Source organism: Myotis nattereri, assembly GCF_964212035.1.
Source record: "Myotis nattereri genome assembly, chromosome: X".
Taxonomy (NCBI): domain Eukaryota; kingdom Metazoa; phylum Chordata; class Mammalia; order Chiroptera; family Vespertilionidae; genus Myotis; species Myotis nattereri.
Genome location: NC_138078.1, coordinates 65779170 through 65794917, shown reverse-complemented (window position 1 = coordinate 65794917; position 15748 = coordinate 65779170). Strand labels below are relative to the sequence as shown.

At 42.7% G+C, this 15748-nt stretch overlaps 1 protein-coding gene and 1 pseudogene across 2 annotated transcripts in view; both read right to left on the bottom strand.

Annotated features, from left to right (window-relative positions):
- Window positions 1–15748, bottom strand: part of SYTL5 (synaptotagmin like 5) — a 334838-nt gene that overhangs the window by 281081 nt on the left and 38009 nt on the right.
- On the bottom strand, window positions 2025–3058 carry LOC308511716 (tubulin-specific chaperone C-like; annotated as a pseudogene). Its single transcript has one exon. The product of its transcript is annotated as a tubulin-specific chaperone C-like (transcript).

Below are 15748 nucleotides of genomic sequence, written 5' to 3'. Positions count from 1 at the left end.
TGCACAACTCCATCAGCTATTAGGGAAATTCAAATCAAAACTACCATGAGGATTTTTTAATATAACCACAATACATTTATCAAATTTAGGAAATTATAATTGATATGACCTTATCTTAAACAATCTAATTTCAAATTTCACCAGTTGTCCCAATGTCCTTTATAGCAGTGCTTCTCAAATGTTAGCATGCAGCAGAGTTACCTGGCAAGCTTGTTAAAACACAGACTCCTGGACTCCACTGCCAGAAATTATGACATAGAAAATTCGGGGTGCAGCCAAAGTATTTTAAGTTGTTAAAACCTCTCAAGATATTTGGTCAAAATGCTACCAACTTAATAGCATCCCTTCATTTCACTTCCCACCCAACACTGCCATCCAAATCCAGGCTAACTTCTAGGATCCTGTACTGCATTTAATATCATGTTTCTTTAGTCTTTAAGCTGAAAGAGTTCATAATTCTTTCCTTCTTTGTTTTTCATGATATAATATTTTAAAAAACAACATGCTAGCTCCCCGCCCCCCCCACACACACAGAATGTCTATCAGTTTGGTTTACTGATGTGTGTTCTCATGATCAGATTTATATAATACATTTCTGGCAGAAATACTACAGAATTAATGTTGATTAATTTGTCCCCTTTGTTGGTGATTTTATTTCTTTTAGATATGTTTTTATTGATGTTATATTTTATTAAATATTGCTGAAAGTTTTACATATGTTTTCTTTATTCCACCATTGACCTCTCCCCACCTGCTCTGACTCCCCAGAATACGCCCTATTGTCTGTGTCCATTGGTCATGCTGATATGAATGTATACAAGTCCTTTGGTTGATGTCTTTTTTAAAAAATTTAAGTTCTTTATTGTTGAATGTATTACATAAGACTCTTCCCCCCCCCCCCCACAGACCTCTCCCCGGCTGCCTCCGACCCCCAGCACATGCCCTCCCTCCCTCCCCCATCTGTGTCCATTGGTTATGCTCATATGCATGCATACAAGACCTTTGGTTGATCTCTTACCCCTCACCCCCGCCTTCTCTCATAGGTTGGACAGTCTATTCAATGCTTCTATGACTCCGATTCTGTTTTTGTTCATCAGTTTACGTTGTTCATTATATTCCACAAATGAGTGAGATAATGTAATATTGATCTTTCTCTGACTGACTTATTTTGCTTAGCATAATGCTCTCCAGTTCCATCCATGCTGTTGTAAATGGGTGTAGTATTCCATTGTGTAGATGTATGACAGTTTTTAATCCACACATCTGCTGATGGGCACTTAGGTTGTTTCCAAATCCTAGCTATTGTAAATTGTGCTGTTATGAACATAAGGGTGAATACTTTCTTTCTGATGAGTGTTTCTGGTTTCTTGGGATATATTCCTAGAAGTGGGATCACTGGGTCAAATGGGAGTTCCATTTTTAACTTTTTGAGGAAACTTCATACTGTCTTCCAAAGTGGCTGCACCAGTCTGCATTCCCACCAGCAGTGCAGGAAGGTTCCTTTTTCTCCAAATCCTCGCCAGCACTTGTTCTTTGTTGATTTGTTGATGATAGCCATGCTGACAGGTGTGAGATGGCAGCTCATTGTCGTTCTGATTTGCATCTCTCAGATGATTAGTGACTTTGAGCATCTTTTCATGTGTCTCTTGGCCTTCTGTATGTCCTTTTTAGAAAGGTGCCTATTTAGGTCCTTTGGTTGATCTCTTACTCAACAGCCCCTCCCCCCAGTCCCCCACCTTCCCTTGCCTTCCCTCTGAGGTTTGACGGTCTGTTCGATGTTTCCGTGTCTCTGGATTTATTTATTTATTTATTTATTTATTTATTTATTTATTTATTTATGTATTACCTATTGTGAATTTAATGGAAATCACAAATCGCCTATCACAATTTTAAGTCTTAATTACTGAAACCATACACTCTGTGACAATGATAAGTAAACCTTGGGGTCCCGTGAGTTGGGAGTCAGTCCCATATGGGGAGAATTTGGTGTCAGTGAAGAAAAGAGTAACAACTACTTAGTCTTCCTAGATTGTTCCGTCTTCTTCGGGATGAACACTCCAGTTGGGGGAGAGGCCATATCCTGCACCAGCCCATTGAAATCGTCAACGTCGCTCCAGTTATTTTTGCTCCTATCTAAAACAGAGCTCTCGAAGTCTCGGTCGATCCCCGGGTAGCCCCAGGTGTAAGGGGCGAACCAGATGCCATGGCAGTCCTCCACGATGGCCCTGCAGGTCACCTGCAGGAAGATGCGGGTGTCTCTCGAGGTGTGTACCCAGAGCTGCTGGCAGGCCACGGCCAGCACGCACTCACTGCAGTCATCCAGAAACACAACCGTGGACACAGGCCCGCAGAGCAACGTGCAGCTGCAGGCATTGCTCAGCCACAGGGTGTTGGGATTGCCATACAGTCTGATCTTGCAGTCGGACAGTTAGGTCAAAAGGACGTCTCGCTGGTGCAACTCCTCCGCTCTCTTCTCCAAGACTTGGGACTTGAGGTTGGAGAAGTCACAGAGCCAGCTAGAGCCCACGGCTCCCTCCTCGGTCAGGGAGGGTGGGGAGGCCAGGGTGCCTTCCGACACCAAGCCGCTGGGAGCCGCATCTACTACTTTCGGGGCCAAGACATCATCCTTCCTCTGGGTCTTGAAAGCGAATCGCATCTTGGGCTGCAGCTGCTGGCGCCAGTCGGCCAGGGCCGCCTGCAGCTGCGCTAGCGCCTCCTGTGCCTGCCGCACTTCGTAGGCAGCCAGGAACAAAACCCAGTCCTTGAGGAGTTTCTGGAGCCTCTAGAGCTGAGCGGCGGCCTCCTCCAGCCACTCGACCGACTCCCCGCTCTGCAGAAGCTCTTCCACAGCTGCTCGCTCCCAGGCGAAGGCGACCGTGAAAAAGTCGCTCTTCTCCTCCACCACCTCCTGGTTCTGCCGCTTTTGCTTCCACCTTTCCGCCTCCAGTTGCCTCTCTTCGTCTTGCCTCTGTAGCCGCTCAGGCAGCAGACTCCGCTCCCGCTGGAACACCACGTCCTGGTTCCCTACAACAGTAGCAGAGCAATTAGCTGTCTCCATCTTGACTGCAAGTTTCCTTTCTCCTGCCTTCCTTCCTCTAGGCGCGCCGTCCTGGATTTTTTTTTTTATTCACCAGTTTATGTTGTTCATTATATTCCACAAATGAGTGAGATCATGTGATATTGATCTTTCTCTGACTGCCTTATTTCTCTTAGCATAATGCTCTCTAGTTCTATCCACGCTGTTTCAAATGGTAAGAGTTATTTCTTTTTTTACAGCAGCATGGTATTCCATTGTGTAGATGTACCACAGTTGTTTAATCCACTCATCTGCTGATAGGCACTTAAGCTGTTTTGAAATTTTAGCTATTGGAAATTGTGCTGCTATGAACATAGGGGTGCATATATCCTTTCTGATTGGTGTTTCTGGGATATATTCCTAGAAGTGGGATTACTGGGTCAAATGGGAGTTCCATTTTTAATTTTTTGAGGAAACTCCATACTGTTTTCCACAGTTGCTACACCAATCTGCATTCCCATCAGCAGTGTAGACTGTTCCTTTTCCTCCACATCCTCCCCAGCACCTGTGGTTTGTTGATTTGTTGATGATAGCCATTCTGACAGGGTTGAGATGGAACCTAATTGTCGTTTTGATTTGCATCTCTCAGATGATTAGTGACTTTGAGCATGTTTTCATATGCCTCTTGGCCTTCTGTATGTCCACTTTCAAAAAGTGTTTATTTAGGTCCTTTGCCCCTTTTTCATTGGATTATCTTCCTTTTGTTAAGTTGCATGAGTTCTGTATAAATTTTGGAGATTAAAGCCTTGATTGATGTAACATTGGCAAATAGGTTTTCTATGCAGTGGACTCTTGCTGTTTTGTTGATGATTTCTTTTGTGGTGCAGAAACTTTTTATTTTGATGTAGTCCCATTTGTTTATCTTCTCCTTAGTTTGTATGTCCCAGGAAATGTGTCGGTAAAGATACTGCAAATTGATATGTCTGATATATTGCTGCGTGTGAATTCTTCTAATATTTTTATGGTTTCCTGTCTTATGTTTAAGTCCTTTATCCATTTTGAGTTCATATTTGTTTATGATGTAAGTTGGTCGTTTCATTTTTTTGCATGTATCTGTCCAATTTTCCCAACACCATTTTTTGAAGAGATTGTTTTGACTCCAATGTATGCTGTTGCCTCCTTTGTCAAATATTAATTGAACATAATAGCTTGGGTAGATTTCTGGGTTCTTTGTTCTGGTCCATTGGTCTATATGTTTGTTCTTGTGCCAGTACCAGGCAATTTTGTGAACAGTGGCTTTGTGATATAGCTAGATGTCTGGTATAGTGATTCCCTCCAACTTTCTTCTTTTTTCTCAGGATTGCTGTGGCTATTCGGGGTCTTTTTTTATTATTATTATCCCATATAAATATTTGGAGAGTTTGTTCTAGGTCTGTGAAATATGCCATAGGTATTTTAATGGGGTTTGCATTGAATTTATAGATTTCTTTGGGTAATATGAAGTATGGTACCTATTTGCTTTGTTTAACAATGGACAGGTTATTTTGATTTTCTGAATTGTATAAATCATCCCATTCAATTGAATGCCTTATTGATTGAATGACTATCCCATTGATTGTGATCTTACTGGTTATCGAAGCACATTCTTCTGTACCTGGGAAGCAGGACAGCACAATTACCCTAAATTGTTTTAGTAGCCACAGGGGGTACATTCCAGCTGACTCAGTGGTCCCGAGACCAGGACGGCACAATTACTCTAAATTGTCCTGACAACTCAGTGGTCGGGAGACCTGAGGGCTCTAGATAATGTGTTTCTATCAACTCAGTGATCCAGAGACCCAAAACTGTAATTTAGATAACATGCCTAAGTTTAACCCAGGTTACCCAAGGGCTCTAGATAATGTATTTCTGTCAATTCAGTGACCCCAAGACCAGAAACTGTAATTAACATGCTTAATTCTGCTTCTGTAATATGTTTTTTTGCGAGCCAGGTGCCTCATTCCAAACCCTGGGATGTAATCAATACCTTTGTGATTTTTGCCTATATAAGTCTGGTTTTGCCACCATCTTATTGCTATGAGATTTGGGAATGGCCCCTCATAGTCCCAGATTGCTATAAATGTGACTCTTAATTCGACTTCTTGAGGAATCCTTCTGTGATTCGCGGGGTATGTTAAAACAAATATGGACATTTTAATGATGTTTTTTTTTTTAAGATTTAATTTTATTTTTATTTTTTTTATTGCTTAAAGTATTACAAAGAGTATTACATATGTCTCCTTTTTTTTCCCCCGCCCTTGACAATCCCCTGGCCTCCCCTACCCCCCAGTGTCTTATGTCCATTGGTTATGCTTATATGCATGCATACAAGTCCTTTGGCTGATCTCTTACCCACCCCCCTCCTGCCCTCCCACCCTACCCGGCCTTCCTGCTGTAGTTTGACAGTCTGTTCAAGGCAGCTCTGCCTCTGTATCTATTTTTGTTCATAAGTTTATAATGGACTATATTATCCAGAAATGAGTGACATCATGTGGTATTTTTCCTTCATTGACTGGCTTATATCACTTAGCATAATGCTCTCCAGTTCCATCCATGCTGTTGCAAATGGTAAGAGTTCCTTCTTTTTTATAGCAGCATAGTATTCCATCGTGTAGATGTACCACAGTTTTCTAATCCATTCATCTACAGATGGGCACTTAGGCTGTTTCCCAATCTTAGCTATGGTGAATTGTGCTGCTATGAACATAGGGGTGCATATATCCTTTCGGATTGGTGTTTCTGGTTTCCTGGGATATATTCCTAGAAGTGGGATCACAGGGTCAAATGGGAGTTCCATTTTTAGTTTTTTGAGGAAACTCCATACTGTCTTCCATAGTGGATGCACCAGTCTGCATTCCCACCAGCAGTGCACAAGTGTTCCTTTTTCTCCACATCCTCTCCAGCTCTTGTTGTTTGTTGATTTGTTGATGATAGCCAGTCTGACAGGTGTGAGATGGTACCTCATTGTTGCTTTGATTTGCATCTCTCGTATAATTAGTGACTTTGAGCATATTTTCACATGTCTCTTGGCTTTCTGAATGTCCTCTTTTAAAAGGTGTCTATTTAGATCCTTTGCCCATTTTTTGATTGCATTGTTTATTTTCCTTTTGTTAAGTTGTATGAGTTCCCTATACATTTTGGAGATTAGGCCCTTATCAGATATGACATTGGCAAATATGTTTTCCCACGTGGTGGGTTTTCTTGTTGTTTTGTTGATGGTTTCTTTTGCTGTGGAGAAGCTTTTTATTTTGATGTAGTCCCATTTGTTTATTTTCTCTTTAGTTTCCAATGCCCTATGAGCTGTATCGGTGAAGAAATTGCTTTGGCATGTCTGAGATTTTGTTGCCTTTGGATTCTTCTAGTATTTGTATGGTTTCCCGTCGTATATTTAAGTCCTTTATCCATTTTGAGGTTATTTTTGTGTATGGTGTAAGTTGGTGGTCTAGTTTCATTTTCTTGCATGTATATGTCCAATTTTCCCAACACCATTTATTGAAGAGGCTATCTTGACTCCATTGTATGTTCTTGCCTTCTTTGTCAAATATTAATTGAACGTATTGGTTGGGGCTGATTTCTGGGCTCTCTATTCTATTCCATTGATGTATATGTCTGTTCTTGTGCCAGTACCAGGAAGTTTTGAGAACAGTGGCTTTGTAATACATCTTGATATCTGGTATTGAGATCCCACCTACTTTGTTCTTTCTCAGGATCGCTGCAGCTATTCAGGGTCATTTTTTATTCCAGATGAATTTTTGGAGAGTAGGTTCTAGGTCTGTGAAATATGCCATTGGTATTTTAATGGGAATTGCGTTGAATTTATAGATTGCTTTGGGCAGTATGGACACTTTAATGATGTTGATTCTACCAATCCAAGAAAATGGTATGTTCTTCCATCTGTTTATGTCTTCTTCTATCTCTTTTTTCAACGTCCTGTAGTTTTCTGAGAAGAGGTCTTTAACCTCTTTAGTTAAGTTTATTCCTAGGTAGCTTAATTTTTTTGGTGCGATGGTAAATGGGATTGCTTTTTGGGTCTCTCTGCACATTCACTATTGGAGTATAGAAATGCCATAGATTTCTTGGCGTTAATTTTGTATCCTGCTACATTGCCGAATTCTTTTATTAAGTCTAATAGTTTATTGATGGAGTCGTTAGGGTTTTTTAAGTATAATATCATGTCATCTGCAAATAAGGACAGTTTTACTTCTTCTTTTCCAATTTGGATGCCTTTTATTTCTTCTTCTGGTCTAATTGCAATGGCTAATACTTCCAGTACTATGTCGAACAGGAGTGGTGAGAATGGGCATCACTGTCTTGTTCCTGTTCTTAGGGGAAATGGTTTAATTTTTGTCCATTGAGTATGATGTTGGCTGTGGGTTTGTCATATATGGCTTTTATTATGTTGATGTATGATCCTTCAATTTCCACCTTGCTGAGAGTTTTTATCAAAAATGGGTGTTGAATTTTGTCAAACGCTTTTTCTGCATCAACTGATATGACTATGTGGTGTTTTTTTTTCTTTCAATTTGTTTATGTATAGTATCACGTTTATTGATTTGTGGATATTGTACCATCCTTGCATCCCTGGGATAAATCCTACTTGGTCATTGTGAATGATCTTTCTGATGTACTGCTGGATCCGATTTGCTAAAGATTTTGTTGAGGATTTTGGCATCTATGTTCATGAGGGATATTGGCCTATAATTATCTTTCATTGTGTTGTCTTTACCTGGTTTTGGTATTAGGGTGATGCTGGCTTCATAGAATGAGCTTGGAAGTGTTCCTTCCTCTTGGGTTTTTTGTAGTAGTCTGAGGAGGATAGGTTTTAGTTCTTCCTTGCATGTTTGGTAAACCTCCCCTGTGAAGCCGTCTGGTCCTGGGCTTTTGTTTGCTGGAAGCTTTTTGATGACAGCTTTAATTTCTTACTACATTGATTTGCTAATATTTTGTTTATGATTTTAGCATCTATGTTCATCAGGAATATTGGCCTGTAATTATCTTTCTTTGTAGTATCTTTATCTGGTTTTGGAATTAGGATAATGCTGGCCTCATAAAAAGAGTCTTAAAGTGATCTTTCCTCTTGGATTTTTAAAAATAGTTTTAGAAGTATAGATGTTAGTTTTTCTTTGAATTTTTGTAAAACTCCCCTGTGAAGCCATCCGGACCTGGGATTTTGTTTGCTGGAAGTTTTTTGATTACTGTTTCTAGTTAATCAGTTGGTGTTGGCCTATTCAAGTTTTCTGATTCTTCCAGTTTTAGTTTTGGGAGATTGTATTTTTTTAAATTCTTTTTTAAAAGTATTATATAAGTCTCCTTTTATCCCCATTGACCTCTCCTCAGCTGCCCACACCCTGCAGCACATGCCCTAGTCTGAGAAGGATAGGTTTTAGTTATCTTTGAATGTTTGGTAAAACTCCCCTGCACTTTTGTTTGCTGGGAGCTTTTTGATGACTGCTTCAGTGAGGCTGAAATGGTCCCAGTGAGGCTGAAACGGCCCCTGTGAGGCTGAGACGGTCCCATCGAGACTGAAAAGGTCCCAGGGAGGCTGAAACGGCCCCTATGAGGGTGAGACAATCCCTATGAGGCTGAGACGGCACCTGCAAGGCTGCGATGGTCCCTACGAGGCTGCAATAGCCCCTGGGAAGCCAGCGGAATCATGCGAGCTGGCTTCTTAGTTATATGCCTCCTTAGTTATATGCCTCTTGAGATTGTTTTATTCTTCTTCATTGAATTTTGGAAGGTGGTATTTTTCTAGGAATATGTTCATTTTCTCTAGGTTGTTTACTTTGTTGGAAGAGTTGCTCATGGTATTTTTTTTACAATCCTTTGTATTTCTGTGGGTTCTGTTGTTATTTTTCCTCTTTCCTTTCTGATTTTGTTTATTTGGGTCCTCTCTCTAGGTTTCTTGGTGAGCCTGGCTAGAGGTTCATCTATCTTGTTTATCCTTTCAAAGATCCAGCTCTTGGTTTCATTGATCTTTTGTATGTTCTTTGTTTGTTTTGGGTTTTTTTTGTATATATGTCATTTCTTTCTGCTTTGATCTTTATCTCCTTCCTTCTGCTCACTCTGGGCTTTTCTTGTTGCTCTCTTTCTATTTCTTTCTTTTTTTAATTTCTTTTTTTTAAAAAAAATCTGTATTGCTCAGATTATTACAGTTGTTCCCCTTTTTCCCCCCATAGCTCCCCTCCACCCAGTTCCCACCCCACCTTCTGCCCTTACCCCCCCCCCCCACTGTCCTCATCCATAGGTGTATGCTTTTTGTTGCCAGGTCAAAGGTCATACACACGTGCTCCTGTGTTCAGAAAGGTCTCTCACGACTTGTTCATGCTCTACTCAGAAAGGGTAAGGAGTCACATAATGGCTTTTTAAAATAATGTGTCCTCTTATGTTTAAAATGAGGATTTAGTTACCAAAAGTGAGGAGAAAGCAACACTACAGCTTCTCTCACCCCTCTTGCCCTTCGGGTGATAGTTGTGCTTGGGGCTGTGCGCTGGTTCGTGGGCCATCAACGAAGCCGTCTGGGCAGCTCGCATGATTCCGCTGGCTTCCCAGGGGCTATTGCAGCCTCGTAGGGACCATCGCAGCCTTGCAGGTGCCGTCTCAGCCTCATAGGGATTGTCTCACCCTCATAGGGGCCGTTTCAGCCTCCCTGGGACCTTTTCAGTCTCGATGGGACCGTCTCAGCCTCACAGGGGCCGTTTCAGCCTCACTGGGACCATTTCAGCCTCACTGGGACTGTCGCAGCCTTATAGGGGCTGTCGCATCCTCGCAGGGGGCACCGCATCCCACATTGGGGGTGAAGGTGCGAGTCAGAAGCTTCTCTCGCTATCTCTCCTGCTGGAAGTTTCTGAGTGCTGTCTGCAGGTGCTGGACATCATACTTTAACTGGTCAACATGAAGTTTAGCATTCTGTCTTTTGTTGGGAGGCTCCTTGCTGGACAAAATCTCCAGGCTTTCTAGCTGGCTGAATATCTGGTATGCTTGTTTGTGTTTCATTTTCTACTAAGTGCACAGACAGCTTGTCTGCCATCTCCCAGTGTCCCATGTGAGACTGGATCTGGTGGATCTGGTGCATTTGCTGGTACAGTGGTTCCATGTTGCTGGCCCAGCCAGGTCTGGCTCTGGCTTCCTCCGAACCTGAGTCTGCTTCTTGAATGTGTCTCTTATAGGTGCAAGGAGTTGAAATCTGCACTTTGTTGGGATATGCTGCAAAAGCACAGGTGGTTCCTTTTGTGCCACTGGCACAGCTTGGGCGGGGATGTAAATTGAGTAGGGCAGGGTCTCAATGAATCACCAGGGCAGAGCAAGCAGCAATGGTGTCTCCGCAACTCCTCGCCTCTCTGCCACTCCACATCCCCTAGTGCTGGCGAGCAGCTCTGTGAGAGAGCCACCCTTGTTTTCCGACCCGCTGCAAGGCTGTTCTGCCTCTCCCCATAGGGGTCTTGGACCTCAGAATCCCGCCCCAAACAAGATCAGTGGATTCGAGAGTTTGTAACCCCTTCTGATTGGAAAAAACCCACTTCTTGAGTGTGTCCCTTATGGATGCTAGGAGTTGAAATATGCAGTTTGTTGGGTTATGCTGTAAAAGCACTGGTGGCTTCTTTTGTGCCTCTGGCACAGCTTGGGCGGGGATGTAAATTAAGTAGGGTGGGGTCTCAGGGAGTCACCAGGGTGGAGCAAACAGCAATGGCGTCTCCGTGACTCCTTGCCTCTCCACGACTCCGTGACTCCGCTTCCCCGAGTGCCGGCGAGCATCTCTGCGAGAGAGCCACCCTTGCTTTCCGACCTGCTGCAAGGCCATCCGCCTCTCCCCGTAGGGGTGTGGGACCTCAGAATCCCCCCCCCCCCAAACAAGCTCAGTGGATTCTAGAGTTTGTAACCCCTTCAGATTGAAAAAAACTACGCATCCAGTTGCAGCCCGCCTGGCGTGCAACTCCATACCTGTTTTTGGCGCCTCTGATTTCCTATTCAGTCTCAATGAGCTTCTTTCTTTTCTTCCAGTTGTAGAACTTCTACTGGGCCAGCTTTCGCATGGTTCTGAATGATAGCTGTTTGTCTTATAGTTGGTAGTTTCAATGTTGTTGTGGGAGGCAGCACACACAGGTCTATACCTTACGCCACCATCTTGGTTCCTCCTCTCTTTCTATTTCTTTAAGTTGTAGAGTTAGATAATTTATTACCATATTTTTTCTTGTTTTTGAGGTAGGCTTGTAATTCTATGAACTTCTCTCTCAGGACTGCTTTCACTGTGTCACAAAGGTTTTGATTGTTGTGTTTTCATTGTCATTCGTTTCCAGGATGTTTTTAATTTCTTCTTTGATCTCTTTGGTAACCCAATCATTGTTTAATAGCATGCCATTTAGCCTCCAAGTGTTTGAACTTTTTTTTATTGTTTTTATTGTAGCTGATTTTAATATTATGCCATTGTAGTCTGAGAAGATGCTTTATATGATTTCAATCTTCTTGAATTTGTAGAGACTTTGCCTGTGACCCAATATGTGGTCTACCTTTGAAAATGTCCCATGTGCACTTGAGAAGAATATCTATTCTGTAGCTTTGGAGTGAAATGTTCTGAAGATGTCAATTAAGTCCATCTGATCTAGAGAGTCATATAAGATTGCTGTTTCTTTACTGTTTGGTGTTTTGGCGTTTTTTTTGGTCTGGAGGATATATCTTCTGAGGTCAGTGGGATATTAAAGTACCCTACTATGAAAGTATTGCTGTCAATCTCTCCCTTGATATCTTCCAGAAGTGGTGTGTGTGTGTGTGTGTGTGTGTGTGTGTGTGTGTTTAATGTATTTGGGTGCTCCTGCATTGGTGCATATATGTTTACCAGAGTCATGTCCTCTTGTTGTATCAATCCCTTTAGCATTATGAAGTGGCTTTCTTTATCTCCTTATGGCCTTCACTTTGAGGTCTATTTTGTAAGATATAAGTATTACTACACCTGCTATTTTGTTTTTCATTTCCATTTGCCTGAAATATATTTTTCCATCCCTTCACTTTCAGTCTGGTGAGTCTCTTAATCTCAGGTGGCTCTCTTGTAGACATCATATGTATGGATCATTTTTTCTTATCCATTCAGCCACTTAATGCCTTTTGATTGGAGCATTTAATCCATTTACGTTTAAAGTTATTATTGATAGGTATTCCTTTGTAGCCATTTTTATTTTTTTGTGCCTCTTTTCCTTCTTCTTCTTTTATTTTCTTCTTTTTACAACAGTCCCTTTAGTATTTCTTGCATTGCTTACTTGGTAGTGATAAACTCCCTTAACTTTTTTTTGTTTGTGAAGCTCCTGTTTTCCCCTTCAGTTTCCCCTTGCTGGATAGAGTATTCTTGGATTCAGTCTCTTGCTTTGCACCATCACTTTGTATACTTCCTTCCATTCCCTTCTTGCCTGATGTGTTTCTGTTGAGAAATCACTTGATAATCTAATGGGAGATACCTTGTAGGTAACTTTCTGTCACTCTCTTGTAGCCCTTAAAATTTTTTTCTTTGTTGTTAATGTTTGCCATTGTAATTATGATATGTCTTGGTGTGGGTCTTTCAGGGTTCATCTTGTTTGGGATTCTCTGCATTTGTGTAATTTTTTTCTTCCCCAAATCAGGGACGTTTTCTGACATTAATTCCAATAGATTTTCTAACACTTGCTCCTCTTCTTGTCTTTCTGGAACCCCTATTATACATATGTTGCTTTCTTTCATGTTGTCCCAAAGCTCCCTCAGGCTCTACTCCTGTCTTTTGATTTTTTCCACCAATTGCAGTTCAGATTGGGTGTGTTTTCCTTCCCTGGCTTCTAATTTGTAATTTGGTCCTCTGCTTCTCCTAGTCTACTGTTGTAAACTTCCCTGGAGGTTTTTATTGTAGCTAGATCACTCTTTATTTCTTCCTGATTCTTACATAAGTTGTTGATTTTCTCATCCATCCAGTTTAAGAATTGTATGATCCTTATTTTGAATCATTTTTCTGACATATTGCATGCTTCTATTTCATTTAGTTCCTTTTCTGGCAAGTCCTCTTTTTCTTTCCTGTGTTTTTTGTTTTGTTTTGTTTCTTCTCTCCCCATTTCTGCTCTCTTCTTGGCCCTGGGCTACCTGCTTGGTTTCTGAGGTCACTTGCAGTCCATTAGCCCTGTACTCACTAGTCCTGGAAGCTGGGTCTGCCTTGAGTTTTACACCTTTATTGTCTCTCCTCTGAATGTACTCCCTTCTCTCACAGTACTGGTTCCTCAATTATCTGTTTCTCGGGGTTGGTGGGGCAGGTGCACAGTACCCCTACTGTGCAATTCTCTGTGAGGGCCCAGAGCCCTCAGGCATGAAGTTCACTATGCTGCAACAGCCCCTAAGGTGGATGGTGCCTTAGATCCCTCTGGCAATGCACTTGCAGTGTGGACCTGTGACCTTCAGTTTGGCACACCAGGTCTCACCAGCAGCTTTTACCTGGGCTGTGGATAGGGTGTACGCCAGGTGACAGATCTGTCTGTGCTGGGGGTGGGTTGTGCACCAGCTGAAGGCTCTGTCTGTGCTGGTGGCAGAGCACCCACTGGCTCAAGGCTCTGTCTCTGCCAGGTGCACACACTGGGCTGCAGCTCTGTCTGTGCTAGAGTGGGTTGCACCCCAGACAAAGAATCTGTCTGTGCTGGTGGTGGAGCATGTTCTGTCTTTGTCGAGGAGTGGGGCACTTGCCCAACAAGGGCTCTGTCTGCCAATGGATCACACAGTCTATACCGGAGGTTGAGCGCTCACCCTGCAAGGGCTCTGCTTAAGCTGGAAGTGGAGCTTGCTCAATCTGTGTCAGGGATGGGGCACTTGCCTGGCTAGGGCTCTGTCTCAGCAGGAATGTAGGGCACACCTGGCTGAGGTTCTCTATTGATATCAGGGATGGAGCGGGCAGTGGGGAACCCATGGCTAACACTCACAGTGTGAGGACTTGAGCGTGGGATGCTGGGACGCTGGGTTTGGGTTCTGGCTAGGAGGCTCTGATGTGCTCTCACTAAAGACGTCTGGGACCCATGTCGTGGTACCAAAGTGCTCACTACTGGGTGGTTCTACATGGGTTAGGGCTGGCAAGCAGGTCCCTGCACAGGTCTGGGGGTGTTGCCCGAGGTTAGTCCTGATGTTGGTGTGGCAGCACTCCTGGACTCCTTTGCTCCCCTCTACAAGATGGCATGCTTTCTGCACTAAAAAGAGATTGTATTTTTTATAGATTGCATTGTTCCATTTCATCCACATTGTCTAGCTTGTTTGCATATAGTTGTTCAGGGTATTTTCTTACAATCCTTTGTGAACCCATGGTGACTTCTCTGCTTTCATTTCTGATTTTATTTATGTGGGCCTTTGCTCTTTGTTTCATGATGAGTCTGGATCAGCCATGGGCAAACTACGGCCCACGGGCCGGATCCAGCCCTTTTGAAATGAATAAAACTATTGAAAAAAAAGACCGTACCCTTTTACGTAATGATGTTTACTTTGAATTTATATTAGTTCACACAAACACTCCATCCATGCTTTTGTTCCGGCCCTCCGGTCCAGTTTAAGAACCTACTGTGGCCCTCGAGTCAAAAAGTTTGCCCACCCCTGGTCTGGATAATGGTTCATCAATTTTGTTTATCCTTTCAAAGAACCAGCTCTTGGTTTCATTCATTGTTTGTGTGTGTGTGTGTTTATGTTATTTCTGATCTTTCTACTTCTTTAAGTTGTAAGGATAGTTTAATACTGATTTTTCTTCTTTTTGAGGTATTCCCGTGGTGCTAGGAACATCCTTATAAGGACTGTTTTGCTGGAAGCCGGTCCATCTTTGCTGCTTGACACAGTCGCTGCAGGAAAGAAACATCTGCACAGCATATGTTTCAAGGGACCTGGCGTATATGGTATACTGTTCTTAATATGTTTGCTCCCCTTAGCGCTATGTGTTTTAACCAAGGTCACCTCTCTGAGAAAGGTTGTTTCCCCAGGTAGGGATTTTCCCCTGAAGTTAGGGAGGGAATAAAACCCTTTAACTAAGTGCCAGGCGGGTAGTTAATCACTTTAACTATGAACAATCATGCTTAAGCTACATAATCTTTACTCCCTGGAATGGAGATAAGAAATGCCCTAACCTTTGGAATAAATATTGATAGGAATCAACTGGTATAAATACAGATGTAACAAGACAACAGGACACAGAACCTAGAGACAGAACCTAGCAAGAGAACCTGGCTACAGAACCTGGATAGAACATGCAAGAGAAACCTGACTAGAACCTGGTGACCGAACCTGGCTGGAGAACCTGGAGAACCTGGCTGGAGAACCTAGCAAGAGAACATGGCTACAGAACCTGGCTGGAGATCCTAACCAGAACTTGGCTGGAGAACCTGGCTAGAGAACCTGCCTATGATGATCACCTGAACGCTGCCTCTGTGTCATTCCTTCTTCACCGACTCTGTCCACACCTTTGGGGACCGCTAGACCTGCTGGGGTTGGACCCCAGCACTGTTTTTGCTGTATCCTAGAGATTTTGGATTGTTGTGTGTTCATTTTAATTTGTTTCCAATAATTTGTTGCTCAAGGCAACAAAGTTTCAATTATAGAAGACAAATAAATTCCCGAAACCTGCTTCCAGCCAGCCTCCACTGGGAGCTTGGGTAGTTGGGGGCTGTGGACAGCCTGCAAACAGCAATCAGCCTCGCACCCAGGATGGCCACACCCTTATGGGGT